At 40.4% G+C, this 25938-nt stretch overlaps 1 protein-coding gene across 2 annotated transcripts in view; it reads left to right on the top strand.

Moving 5' to 3' along the window:
* Positions 1–21928: 21928 nt before the first annotated feature.
* Positions 21929–25938, top strand: part of PPARG (peroxisome proliferator activated receptor gamma) — a 105624-nt gene continuing 101614 nt past the window's right edge. Inside the window, exon 1 of one of the 2 annotated variants that reach the window (XM_054035962.1) lies at positions 21929–21970. The gene's annotated coding sequence lies outside the window, so the exon portion shown is untranslated. The remainder of the gene's footprint in view (positions 21971–25938) is intronic. The other variant, XM_054035961.1, reaches the window with a different exon arrangement.

The following is a 25938-nucleotide window of genomic DNA, read 5'->3' as shown; positions in this document are numbered from 1 at the left end:
TACAACACACTTTGGAGAAATACTCTAGCAAGGAAACTTTTGCTGTTGGGTCTGTTTGGCTGACTTCACAAGTTTACATTGAATTTCACTTTCTTGTTTACATGCAATGGTTAGCGCAATACTATTGCAATTGGTTTCATAACATTGCAGCAACTTATTTAAATTTTTTTAAACATTTCCATTGGTTGTTTTTATTTCTTAAATGTTTCTGTAAGACATACTTTAAAAGGATAAACAGCTCCATGTTGAGCCCAAGATACAGGAATAACTCACTCTTGGGATGAGAGACAGTTCAATCAGCACGTGCCAGAGCAGCATGGGGATTAGCCTCAGCAAGAATTCCTGCCAATGATGTCATGTCATGCTGATTTATTTTCTGTGCATTTTAAAATGACAATACTGCACTGTTCACTGGGGACTAGGTTTAGGATCAGATCAGTTCAGCACTATACTTTTCTTATTCTAACTGCAGCCCCAGAGATGGGTTTCGTGGGCACCAAAGGCTTGTTAAGTGTCAAAATAGTTTTGAAAAAGCGTAAGTCAAACATGCTACATAGTCACATAAAGTAATACATTAATCTCCCACATGTATAATGAAGACTGATGTAATTAGGAAAATCCTATCACTAATGTTAAAGAGTGAAACACTTAATGCTTGATTCTTTCATCCTCAGTAACCCAGGCTCTTTTCCTGTTTCAATAAACAAGTTTAAAATACAAAATAGCAACTATGTTAAAATCATAAGTGCTCACTGCCATCAACTAATATAGGACAGTACAGTACCAGATTCCATTTCTTATACATTTTCCCACACATTCATGTACAGAGATTAAATTTAGACACTATTTCAAACTCCTGCATTGTCAGAAGTAAAACTGAAACACTCAAACCAGAAAGTTGAAAGGCATTTTGATCTTTGTTACATTAGGATTATGGAACCTGAGCAGCTCTTTTACAAAGCATTGTAATTGTTTGTACTTGCAAAACTGGATTAAGAAATCATTGGTATTCTTAAAACACATTTATCTCACACACACAAAAAAGTCAGCATATTTCTACTTCGAGCTGAGCCTTCAGCCAACCAGAGTGAATTCCTGAGCACCACCCACGCTCATTCTCTCATCCTCCCCTTCTCCAGAGAATCACTGCTTCTGGCCAATAGAGCATGAAAAAATTCCCAATGTGCTTTACCTGTGGTACATCTGCCCTGCAGATGAACCATATAGTCACCTGTACCTTGTTATGAGGTCATCACTCATTTCAGAACCAGATTTACTTCCATCTCCTATCTCATTGTTAGTACTGTAACACTGGTACTAGAAATGCTTAATGTTACAGAAAGCTTTAGATTTGCAAAAGAAATGAATGCCACATCATTTCAAGTAGCCTTAAGAGCAACTGGGAGTTAAAGCGATGGTATCACAATCTCAGCTTTAGCTGTATACAGATGAGGAATGTGAGAACCTAGTAGTGCTGGGGATTTTGCCAAACCTCTAGAATTTTTTTTTTAAGTTTTGGGCTTCACTAAACTTTTCTGCATTTTATGAAACATTTTTTCCTGTAATTTAAATCCATTTGTTCTTCAGTAGAAGTTGTTTAATTTAAAAAACATGTCTTTCTAGCTAAACGGAAGCCTGAGTAAATTTTCATCGTGAAAGTGCAACTAAACATGAACAAAACTAACACCAATTTTTCAAAAACAAAAGTTTATATATAATAGACTTCACAAAAGTAGTGCCAACAGTAAAATTACTGTTCTATCTATAGTTAGCCCACTCCAAACCAGCATCAACATTGGAAAAAGATACATAATAGTGCATACAAAACAAGCATCAGCTTTTATTTTGAGAGACTTTCGTGTTACCTTTTGTTCTGTGGAAGCTAGAAGCCTCACTGATTGGTTGGCTTATGGACACTAGAAGGCCCCATCCTCAAGAATCAGGGGGTACCGTGTTAGTCTGTATCTACAAAAACAACAAGGAGTCTGGTGGCACCTTAAAGACAAACAGATTTATTTGGGCATAAGCTTTCGTGGGTAAAAACCTCACTTCTTCCATCCTCAAGAGTCTCTCCTTCCCCACCTCTCCCATATTTATCCTCAACAGTAAATTTCTCCCACCTCTACCCTACTTCCTTCATCTCCTCACCAACTATCTGCCCTATATGGCATGGGTGGAAGAGAACGATGGCCAGCTAGCACTAGTGTGGATCTCCTCATCATCTCCTCTAGAGCAGTGATTCTCAACCTTTCCAGACTACTGTACCCTTTTCAGGAGTCTGATTTGTCTTGAGTACCCGCAGTTTCACCTCACTTAAAAACTACTTGCTTACAACATACAAAAATGTCACAACACACTATTACTGAAAAATTGTTTACTTTCTCATTTTTACCATATAATTATAAAACAAATAGATTGGAATATAAATATTGTACTTAGATTGCAGTGTGATATTTGAGCCTATTTTTCACTTGTGAGCCTGGTCTGGAGCCCAAGCCCTGCTGCCCAGGGCTGATGCATGTAACTTGGTTTCGTGGAGGGGGGAGTGGCCCTATGGCATGTGACCCCAGGCAATTGCCCTGCTTGCCACCTCCTAATGCTGGCCCTGCATTTGCAACCCTCCTAAGCCTGTCTCATGACCACCCTCAGGGCTGCAAGCCCCAGATCAATAAACACTGATCTAGATAAGTTGAGTACCCCCTGGAACACCTCTGAGTACCCCCCGGGGTACACATACCCCTGGTTGAGAACCACTGCTCTAGAGCAGTGCTTCTCAAAGTCGGGCGCCGCTTGTTCAGGGAAAGTCCCTGGCGGTCCAGGCCAGTTTGTTTACCTGCCACGCCCACAGGTTCAGCCAATCGCGGCTCCCACTGGCTGCGGTTTGCTGCTCCAGGCCAATGGGGGCTGTGGGAAGGGTGACCAGCACATCCCTTGGCCCGCTTCGCTTCCCGCAGCCCCCATTGGCCTAGGACGGTGAACCACGGCCAGTGGGAGCCGCGATCAGCCGAACCTGCGGACGCAGCAGGTAAACAAACTGGCCCAGACCACCAGGGGCTTTCCCTGAACAAGCGGCGGACCAGCTTTGAGAAGCACTGCTCTAGAGGATACAGCTGCCTCAATGAATTGCTCTCTGTTCTCCAGGCTCAAAGATTCTTCTTCACCTCTCCTCAAAGGCCAGGGATGCCATTCTTCCTCCCTCTCAATGTCCAAGGTGAGAAGAGAAAGAAGAGTCCAGTAAGGTGCCACCGGACTCCTCGTTGTTTTTGTGGATACAGACTAACACGGCTATCCTTCTGATAACAGCGAAAAAGAGGCAGTCCGGGCCGGTTTGTTTACCTGTCGCGTCCGCAGGTTCGGTTGATCGCGGCTCCCACTGGCCGTGGTTCACCACTCCAGGCCAATGGGGGCTGGTCATGAGTCTGACGAAGTGGGTATTCATCCACGAAAGCTTATGCTCCAATATGTATGTTAGTCTATAAGGTGCCACAGGACTCTTTGTCACTTTTTACATATCCAGACTAATACGGCTACCCCTCTGATACATCTGATAATAGGAGTAAGAAGATGTCCATGCTGGTTTCTCTCTCTCACACCCTGGGGACAATCAGGGGAAAAGGGGGGGCGGGGGTCAGGTTTGATTGGGATTAGGTCAGGCAGCATTTTAGCTAGGAAGGATAATGAACCCCGACTTCTGCTCACAACCCTCCATCTGCCTCCACACTTCGAAAATCTTCTCCCTAAGTATCTATGACATCACTACCTGTTTCTTTCAGTCTAAAGATATTACAGTAAACATTTATGACACATTGCCAATTTACATGTAGTGCAACTATTCATAGTGGGAGCTCATTACAACCTTCTGCTCTTTTGGGTGGGATCCCTTGTTATGTATTTACGCAATGGGAGATTGAGAATTATAACACGAATATTGTTTCCTTCGTTAGTGCTGAAAAAAACCTATACTATCAAAAATCCAAATAGACTTATTTCCCTGAACCCAACAAGAAAAACAGTTTATGCTCCCTTCCCCCGGAAGCTATTTGAGCCAAAATATGCTGTTATAACCTTCTTGTGGGCTAAGAACCTTTGCTCAGCCTTACCTATACCCTACCACCGCTAAAGGAGGAAGCCAAGATTTTTTCTCTTGGCAACTTTTCTGGAGGTATACTATTGTATTCCCAGAGTGCTCATTCCCAAGTCCTATTGTGAAAACAGTAGTAAACAGAACTCTCAGCTTCAGGATGCAAGGAACCAGGTCCAAGACTAAAGCCAGCTGCCAAGAGTGGATGTGACCACTGCCCCCATTCAATCCTGGATGGTACAATTGAGTTCACCTTAGTTGCAAGATATAGCACACTCTAATGAGGAGTGAAGAGGTGGTGATTCTCAAGAATTACAGAGAAAGTGCATTACTGGGAAAAAAAGCATTGGAAGGAAACCAAGTTTTTCTCTACATCAGAGTTATTTAGTTGTTATAGCAGGGTGACTGTTAAAGCTACTGGGTGAGATGCTCAGCTTGTCTAAATCAGCATGATTCCATGGACTCTAATGGAGCTCCATCAACTCATAGGCTCCGTGAGACCAAATCAATTAATCTGAGCTCTGAGACTCACTGCCACAGAGTTTTTTGTTCTTTTTGGTTGTTTTTGCAATGTAGACGTACCCTGAGACATCAAGAGGGAGCCCAATTAGGAGCCAAGGTGTGTGGCCAAACGAAGCAGGAATCCCTTTCCCATGACTAGTAAGGTATCTTTAACATTTAAAAAATGTCAAAGGCCAAAAAGCCACCTCCTCACAAGACTAGTAATAGATGTAGGGAAGGCTGCGGTTGGGAGTGGAATTTGGAAGATCATTTCAGGTGAAAACAGAGACAGCTGTGCAAAGTACCCTTACAAAACTGGGCAAATACTCAATTTGTCTCTTTATAAGGCTCAGTTATGCAACTGCTTCTCCTCATCTCATCAACTTGAGTCACTTTCTGGCTACCCATTTTGCCTTACAACTAAGAGGCATGTTTTTTGCCTTAGAATCCCAAGGTGGTAGTTGGGATCACCAGCTGCTTTTTTGTTTATTTGTGCAGCAAGCAAGCAAAGGATATGTTGTAGTCTTTAAGAGTAAGATGTTTTGCACCCCTTTCCATGACTCTATTTTGACTGAGGAACCAGAAGAACCTGTACAGCCTCTGAGTGTAGGAAGCAAAAGCACTGACAACAGTCAACTTTCTCCTGTGGACCTGAATAGTTCACAATGACTAATGTTTTTCCATAGTCAATATCAGTCTGTGTAGCCTATGGCAATGAATAGGGCCCTACCAAATTCATGATCCATTTTGGTCAATTTCACAGTGATAGGATTTTTAAAATTGTAAATTTCATGATTTCAGCTATTTAAATCTGAAATTTCTCGGTATTGTAATTGTAGAGTCCCGACCCAAAAAGGAATTGTTAGGGGGAGGTTGCAAGGTTATTGTAGTGGGGGTTGTGGTACTACTACCCTTATTTCTGTGCTGGGCAGCTGGAGAGCTGGCCAGCTCTGAAGGGAGCACAGAAGTAAGGGTGACAATACCACAACCCTCCCTAAAATAACCTTGTGGCCCCCCCTGCAACTCCCTTTTGGGTCATGACCCCTAGTTTGAGAAACGCTGGTCTCCCCCATGAAATCTGCATAGTATAGCGTAAAAACACACAAAAGACCAGATTTCATGGAAGGAAACCAGATTTCAGTCTGTGATGCATTTTTCATGGCCTTGAATTTGGTAGCAATGAACTAGGGAAAAAAAGGAATAAGAATTCATATAGTGCAAATCTATCTTGTGACATAATACAGATAAATTAAGGTCTTAATGCAAACACTCACTCCCTCTTTACTACTATGAGTGGGTCCATTGTTGTACAATTCACAGTAGTAAAGTTAAGCACATGCATAACTGTTTACAGAATCAGGGCCTATGTCAACATTAGTGTTCTTGTACAGATACCTCAGGACTTTAAAAAACAAGAGTATTTTTAATGTCACAGAAAGAACTAGCTTGCGGCCCAGCCAAGCAAAGGCTTTAGTGTCATCTGTGCACATGCCAAGTTCCAAACTTCAGTTACTTTTCCTGCATTGTGTCTAAAAAACTAAAATGTTTTTAAAATGGGATTATTGTAACTTTCTCAACTCTATCATAACCTAGGAGTGGCTAAAATAATTTTCCTCAAACTCAAAAAATTCCATCCTGAGCAGATGGCTATTTCAACTAAGGCAGTGACTTTCTGGAGAGCTATCAGCATGCAGATTCAGGGGTTACTATGGAAGGTGTTTTAAAACTTAATTCTAGGAAGGTTAATTAGCATATTCTTTAATAAAATAAGCCATGTAAATAAATCATTTATCCATTCATTGCATATAGCACTGAATACATTGTTAGTATTTAACCATTACTTCATAATAATCCATCAGAGAAAATAGTGAAATATGCCCACTTGAAGGAACGTGCAGCACAGATCCTTCTATATCTTCCCATAACATGTCTCCATCCCATCCCAATTTTCCAGTAACAGGCTAACCTAATTGATCTGAGACCCAGAGTTCTTTCAACAAAACTACAGAAAACACATTTTTGTTTAAAAGCCAATGCTAAAAAAAAGCCTCTTCCTTAAAGCCCTCAGGTAGTTGGTCTTAGGCCACTTATGCTAAAACATTCATAAAATAAACCAATAAAGGCACATACCTTGGAAAGTTCCCTTTCAAGGAGCAAAAAGCAGTTCTTCCCATCTTTCAGGCAGCCCTCTCCAACATATTGGTTGGTTAGAAGGTGATTAACCTTAACTGCAACTACCCTGTTGCCACCATTGTTGCTTTGAACTCTTGCAGGGATTATTCCTTTAAGTGCCAGCTTTCCACCTTTCAGACACAGCCACTTTTTGTTATTGGGACAAATGGGATGTTGAAGAACTACATCTGTTATTCTGAAAGGGTTCTTGTCATAGGATGCCTCATCTAACTAAACAATTATACAAGAGAGTTTCAGAAGGCACTAGAACCCAAGGAAGTTCATCTCCCTCACTGCAGAGAATCTGAGAAAGAACAGCTAAATTCTACTGCAGCCTGAATCATTTTCAGCAAATGCAGCTTATTTCTTTTTCAAGGGACTTAGAAACAAAAGGTTCTAATGCTCTCCAAAAAGTGGGATGTTAACAGGAGATTTATGCTTAAACTTCTTGTGGGTTTTGCACCTCATTCAAGCCTCTATAAACAGCATGTTATTTCTATTTAATTTTTCTGTGGTAAACCCACAGGCTCTGGAAGGTCTCATGGTCAAGATTCTGACAGCAGGGCTTTCTTCTTTTTGTTGATCCCTAAGCAATACCTGTGGAAGACCCTAAAAGAAGGAAGGCTTTCTTTTTTTCATTAGCTAAGATTTGTGGTAAACTGTGACCCCTGCTTTGATAGCATATAGCAATAATCTAGGCCAGAAAGTGAAGAAGAAATCTGTGCCTAATTGAAATTATAGGGAGAATTTAGAGAGGTAAAATAAAACTACTTCTGGCTAATGCCCCCAGTGTCTGTTAAAGGTATTTTCTGACTTTCTGCAATCACTGTAATTCCCTGCCAGTCCAGTGCATAGAGAAAGAATGAAGGCAATGCCTCATCTCTGCTGCTTATCTTTTCCATGCTAGTTAACGCAACAATGGGGTCAGGAAAAAAAAACCTAGAAAAGCTGCTCACCAATATGGGAAACTCTAACTAATCCCCTCATGCACACAGCCATACTATTCATCTACTACATTTTAATATATTTCCCTTTTCTTGTTTCTTCATCAGAAAGCCAGCTCACTGAGGGTTCCTAACAGACCTCGTAGAAGTCCAGCTGTGCACTTGCAGAAACCTATGCACTCTCTTCTTTTTTGGACCTTGTGTGATCCTGTGCTGGTAGAAGGGAGTGCTAATTCAGGCACTGCATGCTTTGATCAAAATTGAGCCCTTAAACACCCACGCAACTCCTAATGCAATCACATGTGTGCACATGACTGAGAGCAGGATTTGACCTGTTCTGCTTTGCTGTGAGTGCACCAAGGAGGGATGTGGCTGTCTTTTTAATAAAAGCAAGTGTGTAAAGCAGTGTTTTTTAAAAGCCTAGATATTTAAGACCCAGAGGCCATTCTCCCCACCCCCAAACACACACACACCTATTTTAGAGTAGGTTTAGTATTGGGGCATAGATAAGTTGATAGTTTCTCTTTAGCTCAGCGGTTCTCAGACTGTTGGTCAGGACCCCATAGTGGGTCAGGACCCCATTTTAATGGAGTAACCAGAGCTGGCTTAGGCTTAGACTTGCTGGGGCCCAGGGCCAAAGCCCGAGTCCTACCCCCTGGACCAAAGCCGAAGCCCGAGCCCCACAACCTGGGGCCGAAGTCAAAACCAGAGGGTTTCAGCTCTGGGCGGCAGGGCTCAGGTTACAGGCCCCCTGCATGGGGCTAAAGTCCATGGGCATAGGCGCTGACTCCGTGGGTGCTTGGGGACTGGAGCACCCATAGGGAAAAATTAGTGGGTGCTCTGCACCCACTGGAAGCAAACCTCCCCTCACCCCCCACCCCACCTCCTTCTCCCACCCTGAGCGCGCCGCATCCCCGCTCCTCCACCTACCTCCCAGCATTTCCCGCCCGGCCACCGCCAAACAGCAGTTTGGCAGCATTAGCACACTCCAGAAGGGACTGGGAGGAGCAGGAATCAGGTGCGCTCAGGGGAGGAGGCAGGGAAGAGGCAGGGCCGGGGCGGAGATTTGGGGAAGGAGTTGGAATATTGGCAGGGAGGGGGCGGAGTTGGGGCAAAGACTTTGAGGAAGGGGTGGGAAGAGGCGGGACAGGGGCGGGGCCTCATGGAAGGGGTGGAGTGGGGGTGGGGCCGGAGGCAGAGTGGGGGATCAAACACCCACGGGAAAGAGGGGAAGTCAGTGCCTATATCCATGGGCTTCGGCTTTGCCCCCCACCACCCAGGGTGGCGGGGCTCGGGTTTTCCCCCAGCTCCCCAGGGCATCAGGGCTTGGGCAGGCTCAGGCTTCAGTCCCCCCCTCCTCATATAGTAATTTTTGTTCTCAGAAGGGAGTCACAGCGCAATGAAGTTTGAGAACCCCTGCTTAGCTGAACCCTAGTTGTTAAAAAGACCCAAAGCCAATCAAGCAAAACACAGATGCCAAAACAATATTGGGACTTGTCTCACTTAGGAGAGATTCCTGGAAACTCGAAGCTGTCTAGCCAAACTCTCTGCTTTAAATAAGTGTCTAGGGCCATATTTCAAATTAAATATGGGGGGAAATTATAATGTATTTAAAAGGAGACCTTCCACACTAGTTCAGTAGATATTGTCTGAGATTAAGGAATTGCATGATAGGAAGAAAACTGTCATATGGAAAAACAGTAAAATGCCAAGAAAGAAAGGGTAACCATAAATCAATAATATTCAAGCTAGAGAAGAGTTATGTGTGGGGCTAACACCGAGATCAGTGTGAAAAAACAGACTTTTTATATATTTGCATATTTCTTGTGGAAACAAGATTAATTGTTTAGATGATCCTTATGAACCATACACAGTGAACGACTATACAATCAGAGTTGGATTTAAGATTTGTTTCCACTTTCAGTAGACAGGAATACTGTCGTACTCACAGATCTCAGGGTCGGTAGTTCAGTTTATATTGTTCTAATTTGAGCCATACCAAACTTACTCCTAGCCACCTGGAGACTAAATATCATTGTCCATTCCCCTAGGTTAAGTGAGCTTGAGGTTCATGCAGAGCATACGAGAGAAGCAAACTGGCACAGCTGGAAAATACAGTAGGGTGGACTCTACTTTGGAAAAACTAGCAGCTTAAAAAAAATGTTTTTAAAAGGACAGTTTCTCATAAGTGATGAATGAAGATTTAAAATAAAGTTTGTGAGCCTTAGAATTTGAGTTGATGAATGAATCAGAACAAAAGAAAACACACAGACATGATGATATATGTGGAAATATTAAATAACAGAAAAAGCTGATGTACAAATGTTCTACACTAATAGAACCAAGTCGGTTACTAACCAAGAAGGACTAGGGAAATTAGGTGTCTTTATTTGTGAAAAGGACTCTAGAAAAAGTGAACCTGGAGCTGTTTCATGAGTAAACAGGAAACTAAAGACAGGGAAAACAGAATGGAAGGAATTTGGGGCCATATGTGAGAATAGAAGTATCCTAATTCTCTTTGTGAACCAATGAAAGAGCAAATGCTGAGGTAAAATTAATCGTTTTAATAATTTGATCCAGAGGAACAAAGTTTAGAGTATTAACTCTTTTTTGTATTTTTGCTAGCCTGCCTGACATATGCTTTACCTAGCGAAGTTGCCTTAGTAAACTGTTTTTGCGACAATGATCACAGTGAAAGCTAAAATCATGGAATAACCTCCTTCCCTCTAGATTACCAAAATGGAAAATGCAACAGAGGGTCCTGTGGCACCTTTGAGACTAACAGAAGTACTGGGAGCATAAGCTTTCGTGGGTAAGAACCTCACTTCTTCAGATGCAAGACTACCAAAATGGAAAATGAAATTTGTGGTTTTAATTTTCAAGCCTCAGGGGATGGCTCTTTTGTTAAGGCTTTAACCTATTGAACAATACCTCAACTTGGATGAGCCAGTTTATTCTATCCTGTTTGCAACAATCAGATGTCTCTGAAGAACAAAGTTCTCTGAGCTATAAAGTCTACATTATGATTCAAATGACATTTCTTTTGCACACAGCTTAATGTTACCAAATCAGAACTCTTCACTCATAGCTGTGGTGGTGTTTCACACTCAATTGGTACTAATTTTCAACCAGTGTAAATGACCACCCAAGGTGCAAAATCAGGCCAGAACTGAAGTCAAGAGGCCTATCTTCTACAACTACTGTTACACTTCTTCTGAAAAAAGATGTTGTAGTTTTAAATACGCTTAGTTAGCTAAATTGCCTAAATAAAAAATTGCCACACTGATTTGTAATGAAGGCTGAATTTTCTATAATTTTTTTTTAGAGAAAATACATTGGTAAAGGAGCTACTGTAGCCAATATATACTCTATAAATGAATTTGTGAATGTGGATACTTATTAATTAAACAAATTTGATCTGAAGCAATTGACACCCAATAAATATGTGGGTCCCATGTGCCATTTTTACGGAGTAAACTTTTCAGAGAAAAGTTCAATGCTTTAAAATGTTTTGCATAACATTTTATTCATAATTTCCCATTTGAATCAGATTGTGTTTCCCAATGTTTTCCTCCTGGTTTCCTTATTTTAGCAGCCTGTGTTCTTCACCTGTGAACCCATAGGTTAAGAAGCACTGTATTGTGCTCTATGTAAAGTCCACTCAGAGGAAAAGATATGCATACAAAATGGATGATCTAGCCCAAATTTCATATATTCAAAAACACACACCAGGGGAGCACATGTTAAAATTACTTCAACTCTCTCATAACAACTGAAGGTTGGGAGGTTATTGTTCCACTGCTTATTCTTTAAAAACTACATTTATCTATAAAATACATGGCATATCTCAATCCTGAGACAACACTGATAGTGATTTCACATCTGTACTCCCAAACTTGCTTCATTATTGATTACAGAATAATCCACATTGTGTGAAGAAAACCCTACCACTTAACAAATTCACAGCATCTGCCTATGTAGAAAGGAGACCTGTTTCCTATGCATTGATAGCATCTCGTAATACATGTTATGTATCCAGACTTCGATATTAAACGGGGACATTTACATATTAGTTCATATATGATCTTGCACAAATCCAAAATATGCTACTGATAAAGCATTTTAATGTTACAAAGACTTGTAAGTTCTTTGGGATTTCTTCACACAACACACAGTCAAACTGTGGAACTCCTTGCCAGAGGATGCTGTGAAGGCCAAGACTATAACAGGGTTCAAAAAAGAACTAGATAATTTCATGGAGGATAGGTCCATCAATAGCTATGAGCTAGGATGGGCAGGGATGGTGTCCCTAGCCTCTGGTTGCCAGAAGCTAAGAATGGGTGACAGTGCATGGATCACATGATGATTACCTGTTCTGTTCATTCCCTCTGAAGCATCTGGCATTGGCCACTTTGTTGGAAGACAGGATACTAGGCTAGATGGCCTTTGGTCTGACCTAGTATGGCTGTTCTTATGCCTGTGAGCTGGCTTTTTCCCTTAAAACGCCAGCCAGCAACTGGCAAATACCATCTTTTTCTTTGTATTCATACAGCACCTAGCACAATAGGATTCTAGTCTATGAATCTATGAGTGGGCCTCATAGGCACTACCGCACTACCAATGATATATAATGATATCACATGTGGGAAATTAGGATAGTTCTGGCTTTTTGAAGAATATTACTATTTATGTGACAGCAACTGTGTGCTAGATGCATTACAGACAAGTATGAAGTGCAGATCCCTGTGCTGATGAACATACAATTAGTATTTGATGAGGATTAAAGTTATAGAGTCCAGCAGCAACAATCCGCCAAACAATCTCTTTTTTGCATAAGTTCAACTTTATAAGTAACAAATAATTCCTTAGCAGTGAGTATTTGCCTCCTAAATGAGAGAGACAAGTTTTTGGCTGCTTTATGTTTTATTCCCGTTCCAATGTTATTTTTCCTCCATTTCTGATCCAGCCAGCTATTTAAATCCATCAGGATGTCTGTGAATGTCTTCTAATGCACTTTAAATGTTGGTTAATACTTTCAACTACTTTTTTTGTTGTTTACCACTCCACATTAAAAAGTAAAGCCTCAGCTATTAAAATTTTTTGTTATTACCTTGTAAACTTTCTGATACAGTTATAATAAAATTCTTGGACCTTGCATTTTGTCTTCATGTAAGATATCGCATAGGCCCTTCCAGAAAAGAAACTGTCATGTCACAAAAATGAGAAGTGCCTTCTGTATTGACAATGAGGGGTTGCAAGCACACAGTGGGCAGAGGTCCTAACAGACTTGAAAAATATTTAACTGAACAATAATGGCGCAATGCCAAATACTAAAAGTTACCAAAGATAATTTTAATTGTTGTAGATATAATGGTGTTCAATGACATCTGTTTTGGAACAAAAAGGTTATTTCCTGCAAATTATTGTAATATTTTTCTCCTAAAATAGCTCCTGAGTCACTGTTAAAGGTACTTAGTATCCCTGGTGGCTAGTGGAGACTGAAAACTGGCTAATAACTTTATTTTTAAGAAAGGTGGTTAAGATATAATATAAAAGGATTATTTATTATAAAATCCCCCGAGAGCCAACCCCATATGGGCAGCCGAGAAGCCAATGGGACTCTTGTGTGAGTAAAACAAGAAGAATTTTATCTAATATCTATTTCAGACTGGATACCCTGACCAAATTTTAATTTCTTATACTGCAGTAAAACAAATGTCAATGATCTTTACAGAATAAAAATGGTGATTCTTTACTTAGCTAAACAATACAGTAACTCCTTACTTAACGTTCCGGTTAACGTTGTTACATTGCTGATCAATTAGGGAACATGCTCGTCTAAAGTTGTGTAATGCTCCCTTCTAATGTCATTTGGCAGCTGCCTGCTTTGTCTACCGCTTGCAGGAAGAGCAGCCCGTTGCAGCTAGCTGGTGGGGGCTTGGAACCAGGGTGGACCGGCAGCCCCCCTATCAGCTCCCTGCTCCCCTAAGTTCCCTGTGCAGCAGCTGCCTGCAGTTCAGCTGTGTCCCTCCCCCCCTGCCATGTGCTGCTCCTGCCCTCTGCCTTGGAGCTGCTCCCCGCCCCCCTGCTCCTGCACCCCACTCACCCCATCTTCCATAGAGCAGGGGACACACACCAGGGCTGCGGTCTCAGCAAGCTGACCTAATTAACAAGGCAATGTACTTAAGGGAAATGTGCATATCTCCCTCCATTCCTGCTGCCTTGCAGAGTGAGAGTTAACCTTTGAGGGCTCAGCCAATTGCTAGTTCATCATTTAGCAGTAAGGGAAATATCCCACCCTCTGACTCCTCCACCTCAACCAAGCTTCATAATCATCATCACTGTGTACCAGTATTAAATTGTTTGTTTAAAACTTATACTCTGTGTGTGTGTGTGTGTGTGTGTGTGTGTGTGTGTATATATATATATATATATATATAATATAGTCTTTTGTCTGGTGAAAAAAATTTCCCTGGAACCTAACCCCCTCATTTACATTAATTCTTATGGGGAAATTGGATTTGCTTAACATCGTTTCGCTTAAAGTTGCATTTTTCAGGAACATAACTACAACGTTAAGTGAGGAGTTACTCTATATAAGATAAGAATATGTCTTTGTTGAAGATTCAACCACAAAAATTAATACAGAATGAGTGAACAATGGAAATTGACTTAGAAATTTGAGGCCTTACTGAATCTAAGGGCTTAGCATTTGTGTACATTTACATTGAAGTCAAACAAACCTTGTTCTTTGTGGCCCGAGCCTGTAAACTACCCAGTAGCATAGCTGGGGGGGGAGCAGGTGGAGCGGCCGCTCCCCCACTGAGCACAAGTGACGCCTTTTTAATTTTTACTCTGAACGGCGGGGCGGACATAAAAAAAGGCACCACCTGCTACAGCGCTTGTACTCACTGGGCGGCGCTCCAGGTCTTCGGCGGCACTTCGGCGGTGGGTCCTTCACTCGCTCCGGGTCTTCAGTGGCATTTCGGCGGCGGGACCTTCAGTGCCGCCGAAGACCAAGAGCGAGTGAAGGACCCACCGCCGAAGACCTGGAGCGCCGCCCAGTGAGTACAAGCGCCACAGCGGGTGGCACCTTTTTTTATGTCCGCCCCTCCTGTTCGCTCCACCTGGCTACGCCACTGCAACTACCATGAATAGTCCCATGTTGGACTATTATGTGCATCATGTGCATAAGTGTTTACAGTATCGGGGCTTGTGCAAGTTGGGATTTACGTAGATGAGAAAACGAGAACAGCTTGTGTGACGACTGCTATCTTGGCTGACACACCAGGGAGTCAACAAGAGACTTCCAGAGGTAAAAGCATGAGCTGCTGCTCCAACTTAGTCTAAAGAGCCAAAGGTTTTTAGGTGGAGTTGTCACAGACTCATAACCTCTGTGGACTGGGCACAAAAGAGATCTGAAACACACACACCACTTTCTTACACTTGCAGCACGGTGTGCTCAAATTTTAGTTTGATGCTGCTCTTCCTGTGATTTTAGTTTTTTTATTGTGGTACAATCCTGTAGAGATAATAGTACTAAATGATATAAGTGTAGGAGTTTTAGAACTATGATCATTCTTTTGCAGCTAATAGTACAGAGCATTCTGATTTATCTTTGGCTCATCTGTGTTCTCCAAAATTTGGCAGCAGGTTAGAGTTTGAAAAATTAGGGACACAACTGCAGTACAAACTTTACAGACTCTAATTAAGTTATTTTTGTTGGGATAATTTTTAAACATGTATGATCTGCTCAATGTTGCCTGCTCTCTGATTGCATAATAATTAAATTTTAGTGTGTATAATTATGTAGAAGATAATTATAAACTAAAATATTAAAAAGTAAAGTTTTTTAAAAAGTTTACCTTGGTGTGTAAACCTATGGAGAGATTAAAGAACTATTTTTGTTTTAAAAAATTTGATCTAAAACCTAAAAAAAAAAATTAGCTAAAAACCTAACTGCAGGTGGGGATTTCAGCCATAACCCTCCCCTCACTTTTTTTTTATACAGAATAACAAAGGCAAATATTTAATTGTCAGTATTTTTAGTGTTTTAAAAACTCTCAGTAGTTTCTACCAGTAGTAGAAAGTGCAGTTGTAATATATCAGCCTGGGAGGCATGGCACAATAATTGAAATGCAGGTAAACATAATCCTTCACGGCACAGTGTGCGCCATCCCAATTTCAACACTTTCACTGGGATTTATAGGTTACAAGTACATTTATAGAACTGCCATTTAGCTGGACTACAGTATTTTTTACATACAGGGCACATGGGAGATTACAGTAAAATATGCAAAAGTAGGGATTTTAAAAATAGTATTTTTCATTAATTCTATCATAACAATGTATAAAAACTATAAAACAAGACAAAGGTTACAGGAAATGGGAGCACCAAGAGACTTCAGAGCAGTTCTCCAAAACAAACAGTGAGTGAAAAAAATTAAATCCTTTGCAACAATTATCAGGGATTAAATGTCATAAAACCACCTTCTTCACACTCTTACAAAGAGAACTCGATTTTTCTTTAAAAAAAAAAGAAGTTATTTTGAATCTTTAAACAAATCCCTTACAAATCTTTGGGTCAAACTCTGTGAGTCTTAGTTGCTTGGAATGAATAGCAAACTACATTAAGACTGAATAAGGAGAATCATTGTTTTGCTCCTTTCATTATAACCTCTTGTAATGATATATGAACTTCTATCAGAGGATATATGAGTATTTGTAGAATGCTTTAGACCTTACCCATTATAGAACTATTAGCTGCATTTTACAGATGAGGAAAACGAGACAGAGTTAAGTGACTTACCTAATTACCCACAGGAAGTCTGTGGCACAACCAGAAATAGAACCCAGATCTCTCAGTCCCATGCTTTAAACCAGTAATACTCAGACCTCAGTGGTTCAGGAGCCAAATTAGCGATCAACATTACCCTAAAGAACCACAGTAGTGTGAATTCATTGTTTCATTTACTGTAGTTCTATCTATCTATCTATCTATCTAATTCCCACAGCAAATAAGTTAATAACTTAATGCAAGCTGATAATTTAACTGGTTAATAACATAGTAAATGCAACTTGATTGCTTAATAACTTAGGTTAATGATTAAATCACACGGTATTTTAATATCATGTGCTGCAAAAAGCCACAGGAGACACATTAAAGAGCTACTTGTGGCTCGTGAGCCTCAGTCTGAGTATCACTGCTTTAACCATAATACCATCTGTCTTCTTGATGCTGGCACAGCACTATGTCTGGGTTCCTGCAGTTATTTATTTAAGAATTCTAAACTTTTACAATGTCAATGTGATCTGAATTTTCAAAAATACAACACACTATAGTAACAAACCCATCTCAATTTGACCACACAAAGGACCAAGAAACACTGATAGTTTTAAATGAAGGTCACCATAATAGTAGTGGAATCTTTAAGGATACATTAAAGTGATTGCTTGAGAGAGAGAGTTGCCTGGTAGACAGTAGTGCAGTTTTCACCACATTCCCTTACTACAGTGGATTTTCTAAGTCTCCAAATATGGAGTGTGCGAGATGGGCATGGGGTGGTCAGACTGGATATATTTTACATGGAGGTAAGCAAAAAAACAAAAGCAAAGTTTTAGAGAGACGAAGATGACATCCCTGACAGGAGAACTAAACTACAATTCTAAAGGGACCGCTGGTGGCTCCAAAAATAAAAGAAAAAGAGAAAAGTCTAGAGGGAGTGGGAACAGAGGTGACACACAGTTTATCATACTGTTATTAGAGATAGACAAAATTGTGTAGTTTCATAAAAATAGCCAGGGATGGTTTGAATTTTGATCTCATTTTATTCAAACCCAAAAGTTCAGGGCAGGAGGATCACTTTTAGGTAAAACATTCTTGTTAGTCAGCTCTAAAGATATGTATGCTAAACATATATTATACCTATTTTGTTGCTTCTGCTGGTTCCATGGTTCCAGATTTCATAGTACAGGAATGTTGACAATATTGGTAGTGTGGTCACTAAGGAGAAAATCTGAAGTCATAATAAGGACCAGAATCCCTTATTAGTATTTTAAGGAAATTCGCTCTAGTCCATGAGATTCACTCCCTATCTCTATAACGCTCTAATGCACATCAGATTTCCTTTTAATGGAAACAAATATGAAGAGTACATAAAAGTAAAAGAAGGAAAGATGGAGTAAATAAACTAGATGAGAACCCTTTTTACGAACATGTTATTTTCTCTACAGACAAAAAGTTAGCAATAAAAACAGATTATTTTAAAATATTCCGTTATCCATTGTTAACACCAAATAAGCAGATGGAAATTTCAAGTAGAAGGAAGGCTATCTCAGAAAGGCTTCATTATTTTATTTTCTGTGGTCAATATGTGCTTCCAACAACAGCAAGAAGCAATACGGATACTAAATTGTTATTGTAACAAACACAGCCATACAGTAGCTGCTGGACATATTTAAAGTAACCCCCTTTACTTTAAGACCAGCATATTTTTCATAGTCAAAACCGTTCTTTTGACCACTAGATATATAGTTGGACTGCCAGATTGTCCTCTAGATGCTGAAAGATTGGTTAGATAAATTTTCCATCCTTTCCAGAATATAGAGGTTGATAAACTGTGATTTGTGCTTTTAAACTTTTGTAATGCACCTAGAGACTTCATGCATAAACACAACAGAAAAAATCTATATAACTAAATAACTATATTTGTAAAAAGAAGAACAGGAGTACTTGTGGCACCTTAGAGACTAACAAATTTATTAGAGCATAAGCTTTCGTGGACTACAGCCCACTTCTTCAGATGCATATAGACTATATGCATCCGAAGAAGTGGGCTGTAGTCCACGAAAGCTTATGCTCTAATAAATTTGTTAGTCTCTAAGGTGCCACAAGTACTCCTGTTCTTCTTTTTGCGGATACAGACTAACACGGCTGCTACTCTGAAACCTATATTTGTAAATATTCTATCTCCAATTCATAAATTGGAGATAAAATATTTACAAATAAAGGAAGAAGAAAGAAAAAAATCTTTCACCTTTATAAGATTTCTAATCTTTTTCAAACCAATTCTAGGAATTACTAGATCACAAGACACAGAGGCTCATTATTACATATATAATTCTAAAACTAAGAAATAATATTCAAAGTGATTTCTGACCTAAAATCAAACTATAAAGGCCTGGTTAGTGAAGTCTAGTCCAAAAGTAGTCTAGTTTATTTCAGTGGGACTACTTATTGCATGTGCTACTATTCAGTGTAAGGATATCAAAATCTCCTTTTTAATTATTAAAATCAACAATAGATTTCGACGCAATAAAGAAAGAAATCACTCCCTCTTTCAACCATCACATGGAATTACTGAAGCTGAATATGGACTGTAGTTCTCTTACATGAAAAATGGAAACCCTTCTATAAGGAATATCTTGCAGATACCTACAGCTTTTACATCCTACAATTTTGTCAATAGCAAACAAAGTAAAATAGATCTATGAATGCTAGTTACCACCTAATTTCAAAATTAGTGTTGATGACAAAGGGTCTTTTCCTACTGCCTTTGAAATTAATGGCATAACTGCAGTGGGAATTGGGCCCAAAATTTCATCCTTATTTATATTATACTAGTGTCTAGAAGCCCCAATCTTTACATACACCCAGTATGAGACAGTCTCTGCCACCAAAAATTGTATAATCTAGACAAAACTGGCAAAAGATGGAGGGGAACAGGGGCACTGAGAGATTAATGACTTGTCCATGATCATTACATTCTTAATATAAAGAATACAAGAATTATACAAACTATGCATATAAAGTTAGCCTCCCAGTAGGAAGTGGCTGACCATACAGTTACCAGCTGCCACAAGTAAAAAACCAAGCTTTTGATGGCAAACCAAGCCAGACAAATTAAAATTGGAAATAAAGTTGTATTTTTACAATAAGGGTGATTAACTATTGCAACAAACTACCCAAGGAACTGGTGGATTCTTCATCCCTTGATGTCTTGAAATCAAGACTGGATATCTTTCTGGAATCTATGCTTTAGTCAAACACAAGTTATTGAGCTCAATATAGCAGTAAGTAGGTGAAATTCTGTGGCTTCTGTTGTAGAGGAGGTCAGACTAGATTATCTGTTGGTCCCTTTTCACCTTAAAATCTATGAATCCATGAAACTACATGTTTATAGAAAAAACTAACTGCTCCCTGTAGTTACTAGGTGACAATGTCCTGACTTCAGAACATAAGCCAATGATAATAAGCACTTCTGTGTTTTAAAATGCTTGTACAAAGGATGAGTTTGTTCTAATGAAGTAATACTTGTAACTGAATATCCTGAGAGCTCTGGTGGGTTGATTTTTTGGGAACCAGTCTGAACAGGAGTTGAATATGTCTGCAGTTTGCTCATGCAGTTGAACTAAACCCTGAAAGTTTGTTGTTTTTCTAAGTTGGTTGTATATTTCTTAGGGCCCTATACACATAGTTGAAGGTACATTTTCCTAATTATATGTGCATAAATGCCAACCCAATTTGAGCTGGGCTACTACTTGTGTGCACAATTTAAAATATGTGTATGCAGCTGCTAATGGCCAGGTTTTCAAAAGAGTTCAACTACTATTTGGGCTAAATGAAATGTCCAGATTTTCAAAAGTGCTCAGCCCACCAGCTCCCGCTGAGAACATAGTTAATTCTGCTGGTGACACACCAGGCAAAGAAGCATAGGAACTGCTGGGTGCAGAGCCCTTTAAAAAATCTGGCCATTACATTTAGGTGCCCAAAGAGTAGCCAAATTATTCTGAAAATGTGCCCTTGTATGATTTACATAAGGTCACTCAGCAAGGTAATGTCAGAGGTAGGAATGGAACTTGTGTGTCCTACCTTCTGCAATAATCTATCCACTTCACACACTGCCTCCTTTGGGAGTATAAATCTGAAAAAAAAAATGAGCATAAACCATTACTTCGTATATGATTTGACTATAGAACCAGAGACTACTGATTCACGCAAATGCACCCATTTGTACTGTTACATCCATTCCTGCCCTTTCCACATTTGTCTGCTTATTTACTTGTAGCAGCTTGTCATAATCCTAGATTGTGAGCTCTCTAGTGCAGGAACTATTTTTATGTGTTGTTTCTATAGTGCCTAGCACAAAGGCCTTTGACCCTTCATTGAGGCCATTTGGCATTAATGCAGCATACAAAATTAAATAATAATATACACAGGGAAAACAAAAGGAAAATGAGGTAAAAACAAAATATTGCTATATCACAGATTTCCAAACTAATCCCACTGTCAGAGAAAAGAACAGGAGTACTTGTGGAACCTTAGAGACTAACAAATTTATTTGGGCATAAGCTTTCATGGGCTAAAACCCACTTCATCGCATGCATGCAGTGGAAAATACAGTAGGAAGATATATATACAGCGAGAACATGTATTTTCCACTGCATGCATCCGATGAAGTGGGTTTTAGACCACGAAAGCTTATGCCCAAATAAATTTGTTAGTCTCTAAGGGTGACACAAGTACTCCTTGTTCTTTTTGCTGATACAGACTAACACGGCTACCACTCTGAAAACTGTCAGAGAAGAATACAGAATGACCTGGGGTGACAAAAACAAAAACTCCATGCAGCACTGGAAACTGGAAAGGGAATGTGGGTATTGATTGGGCAGCCAGAAAACCTGCATTGTTAGATACATTTCAGAAAAGACCAGCAGAGTTCAGGTTTCAAACTCCAGGTCCACTTCAGAAACCAAAAACCAAAAATATCAATTACACATTTGTAATTTCACTAAGACTAACAGGGTTGCATGGGTTGGACTCCCCTCAGAGTGTGGAGGTGGGGTGAGAGGAAAGAGAAGCAACACGTCTACATACTCCCTGCATGCCACATTCCCCTCTATGCCATTTCCTTCCCGAGCCCTCTTTATGTCATATTCTCTTTTGTGTCCCGCACCCCATGCCCTACCCGTCCCATGCTTTTGTCCGCCCATCCCCCTCCGTGCCCCGTTTCCCGCCAAGGCTCCAGAGCCCGGCATCAACGGCCCTGACCCTCGCCGCGGGTCGCGCGGGAGGCCCAGCGCCCAGGGCAGCGGACAGCGGGCAGCGGGCAGCACCGCCCGGCGCCCCAGGCTCTGGGAGGGCCAGCAGCAGGGCGGGGAGGCGGTGCCTGCCGAGCAGGGAGGCGGTGCTCGTCGGGAGGACGGGCCGGGCGGGGGGAGTTTATCCCACTAGAAGGGAACAGTTTCTCCTGCTGAGTCTTGACAGCGTCAGGTCAGTCTGTGAGCTGCTGCGGGGACCATCCCCCGGCGCGGCAGGGGGGCTCTCTGGGGGCAGGAAGGAGGTGTGGGGGGCAGGTACAGACAGGGGGCTGCGTCCGTGGGGATCTAAGGGGGAGAGGGGGGTCTCTTTTGGAGTAGAAGTAGGCAGGGGGGCTGTACCCCGGGGGAGAGAGAAGGGTCTGCCGGGGGCGCGGGCTGTGCCCGTGGGGGGCAGACGGGGTAGAAAGGAGGGCTCTGCTCCTGGGGGATCTTTGGGGTGGCAGGCAGGAGGCTGTGGGAGGGTGGTGGAGGACTGTTGATGAAGGGGAGGCTTCATGGAGTGCGGGCGTTGTGGGCATGGTGGCGAGGGCTGAGAGCGAGGATGGGGCTAATGCCCCATGGGGGCTCTGTGGGCAGCGCGCAGTTCCCATAGGGGTTTGGGGAGGAATGAAGAACTCTGTTCATGGGAGCTCCGGGGTGAGCTGCGTCCATGGGGGCATCTAGGGGTAGTGAGATACACAGAAGGCTTTACATATGGGTGGTCTATGGCGTTAGTAGCATAGGTAGTGGATTATACTGGAGGAAGCTGTATCTCATGTGGGCTATGTAAAGTGGTTTGGGGGTAAGCAGATGGACAGTGTTCATGGGTACTGTCTGGGGATGGTGGAATACACATGGGGATGTATGTCCAATGGTGCTACGTGTGTGATATTGATGGAGATAGACAGTAAACTGTGCCCATTGGTATTCTGTGATAGTTACAGGTGGCTATGTCCATTGGTACAACATGTGGAGAGGGGAGATGGCGAGGGAGTGTTACTCACTTTGCTTACCTGATAATGAATGAAAAGCAACATTTTCTCTTTGACTTCTCAACCAAGAAAAGTCAGCGAGCCCTGAGTTCAGTCATGCCACAGCAGAGATACTATGTTGAAATATATTATATATGGGTGGCATGCCCCAGATTTTCAGGAGCATTTTGTAATTTTCCTGGGGTCGTTTCTCTCCAGGGTACTTGGCAGCTGGGGACTGCAAGTTCCTGTAGTGTTGTAACTGTGAGGGAGTATATTCACATGATACAATGCTGTGATAGTATTATTATAACTTTATATTATGACATTAGACTGATATCTATGTGTAGCCTTTTGGAGATAAGCACAGGAAGTTATCAAGAAATTATTATTTTTTAATGTACCTTGGACTTCCAATTTAATAGTATTGTTATATTTAAGTTAACTTAAATGAAAAGGATCAACTATAATTGCCCAGACATTTAAAAGTAAGGATGTGGACTGATAAATTTTGTTTGTGACCCACTTCCTCCATCTCCAAAAGAGTTGTTTGTCTGGAATATGACACTAACGTTCTGTCTAGTAACCAATGTTCAAAAATATATATTTTCCCTAGCAATCAGTCTGTAATAATATGCATAAAGTAACTTTTTAAAGATGATAATAATGCATTACTTGTTAGCTAAAAAGGACCCAGTGTGGCCCATGAGGTACACTGGAACTTGTATGACCTGCAGTGTCCAGTCTGTCTTTTGCAAATTAGTCTTGTCTGTTGTACCCTGGTTGATATTAGAATTCCCTGTGCGTAGTTATGTTGAACATTTTTAATCCCTCTAGATCTCACTGAAGATTAATGTGAAAAATTACTTAGAGATTTAATTATGAGACTATGAAGAATCATTTTTAAACAATTCTGCACAATGTAAATATAGACCAGGGGTAGGCAACCTATGGCACGCGTGCTGAAGGCGGCACGCGAGCTGATTTTCAGTGACACTCACACTGCCCGGGTCCTGGTCACCATGTCCAGGGGGCTCTGTATTTTAATTTAATTTTAAATGAAGTTTCTTAAACATTTTAAAAACCTTATTTACTTTACATACAACAATAGTTTAGTTATATATTGTAGACTTATAGAAAGAGATCATCAAAAAACGTTAAAATGTATTACTGGCACGCAGAACCTTAAATTAGAGTGAATAAACGAAGACTCGGCACACCACTTCTGAAAGGTTGCCGACCCCTGATATAGACTATTGTCAGTGGGGGAGATATTTGATCAAATCATTAGACATGGATGTTGAAATTGGAAGCTAAACATCAGAGTAATATTTGGTAGGTATTCTTATAGGAGCTGCTGTCAGATTTGAATCTACTTAGACATCAGTTTATTAAAATATTGCATTACTGGTTTACATATTTTTATACATTTCTGTGAGTAGCCCTAGTAGACAGCATCCATTCCTTGATAATACCTGATCTGAAAAGTATATTGCCCTGTACCAGATATCAGTGTATCATGAAAAGTTTGTCATAGTATGTTCTTTCCATAAAAAATGATTCTCCTTCTCCAATTTAAGTATGTATTTTACATACTAAGACACGACAACAAACGCCTGTAAGATGGTAAAGTTGATCAATATTATAGCTTCAGTTTTTAACTTTTGCTTTATGATACTGACATTGACATTACTGCTGAATCTAAGTTTTTTCTACTTGACTTTTCTTTCAGTTCCTATAGATCAGTTCCTAAATTCAGGCCCAGTTCAGTCAATATAAATGTATTTCTATGGCAGTCAGTACTAGAATGATTTTAACCAACAGTTTAATCAGTAAAGCAAAAAATAGTTTATAAGTAGAAGCAAAACTGTGTTTTGTACAAAGCTAAGCAAATAATTCACAGGAAATAATTTACTTAATGATTTTTGCCTCTTTATGATTTGGAATTGACTGAAAGCACCTTTTGATTTTTTTGGAAGTATTCACTATTCAAAAAAATTCAGAATAATTTCACTAGCTATTTCTTGTTCTGTAACTCAGGTGTCAGTAATTAGTTTTGAATATTTGGTATTTGAAATTTGAGTGACTTTAATTACTTTTGATTGATACATAGGTCACAAGGTTTTCTTTCTGTTCCCAGTTGTGGTGAGCATAAACCAATACTTGCTTAAATTTACTATTTCCATATATGTTTCTGCGCTAAAACACTTTTCTAGAGTATTCATGGAAAGCAAGCACAAAAAGCATATGTGCACTGTCTACATTAACTAGCTTACATTTTTTTTTAAATGCCCACAGGATTCTCCAAGCTAGTTCGTTGAGGTGTCATGGGCACAACGCTTTCCATGTTATTTTCAAGCAATTTATTTTGCTGTGTTGTTATGATATAGCCACTAATTTAATTTTTAAAGTCAATAATAGACTTATTGAAAGCAGATTGTTCCCCAATGTAATATTATAAGTGATGGTGAATTCTGATAAATCTTTATTTATTATGCTGATTTTTTTTCTTATTCTTAAGTCATTTTATTGCAACTGTTTTGAATGTTTCAGTTAATTTTCTGTGTGTTTTTTAAAAAGCAACAAATCACTAAGTAGTAGAAGATCAGTGTTGTGATTGGTTCTATATAACTATACACCCAGAAATATCATTAAGGGAATTCATGCATGTGCTTCCTATTAACAAGACAGTTCCTGAGGGCCTTACTCAATTTTCACTATGTTCTTACTCAAGAAAAATCCCTTTGGCTTCAATGGGGGTTTTGAAGACTGAATGAAAATTGATTTGGATCAACATTAGTAAGAATCACAGTAACAGGGTACTGATATTGATTCCTGTACTGACTGATAGGCCTTTATTTTTCTTTTAACTGATTGGGTTTTTTAATTGCTGTTTCTAAATATGAAGCATAGCTCGCCCTTAGACAGTTGTGCCCCTAGTCAGGTGCCAATAATAATACGGGCATCTATGAGGCTTGTGCTACTGACAGCACAAGTGTCTTCAAAGGGACTGGAAGGGGATGGGCATGTGGTCCACTCTCAGCTGATTGCGGGGGAGGGGAATGCACATAGTACCAATTTAAAGGATTGCTGAGTTTCCATTGCAGTAAATGGTCCTCCAGAGCCCCGGAATTCCTCCAGGGCATCTGCTGCAATGGAGTCCCACTGCATACAACCCAAAGGCAATCTA

This window comes from Malaclemys terrapin, chromosome 7, assembly GCF_027887155.1.
Source record: "Malaclemys terrapin pileata isolate rMalTer1 chromosome 7, rMalTer1.hap1, whole genome shotgun sequence".
In the NCBI taxonomy this organism is placed as follows: Eukaryota; Metazoa; Chordata; order Testudines; family Emydidae; genus Malaclemys; species Malaclemys terrapin.
The sequence above is the reverse complement of the archived record's forward strand: the minus strand, read 5'-3'. Positions and strand labels throughout refer to the sequence as shown.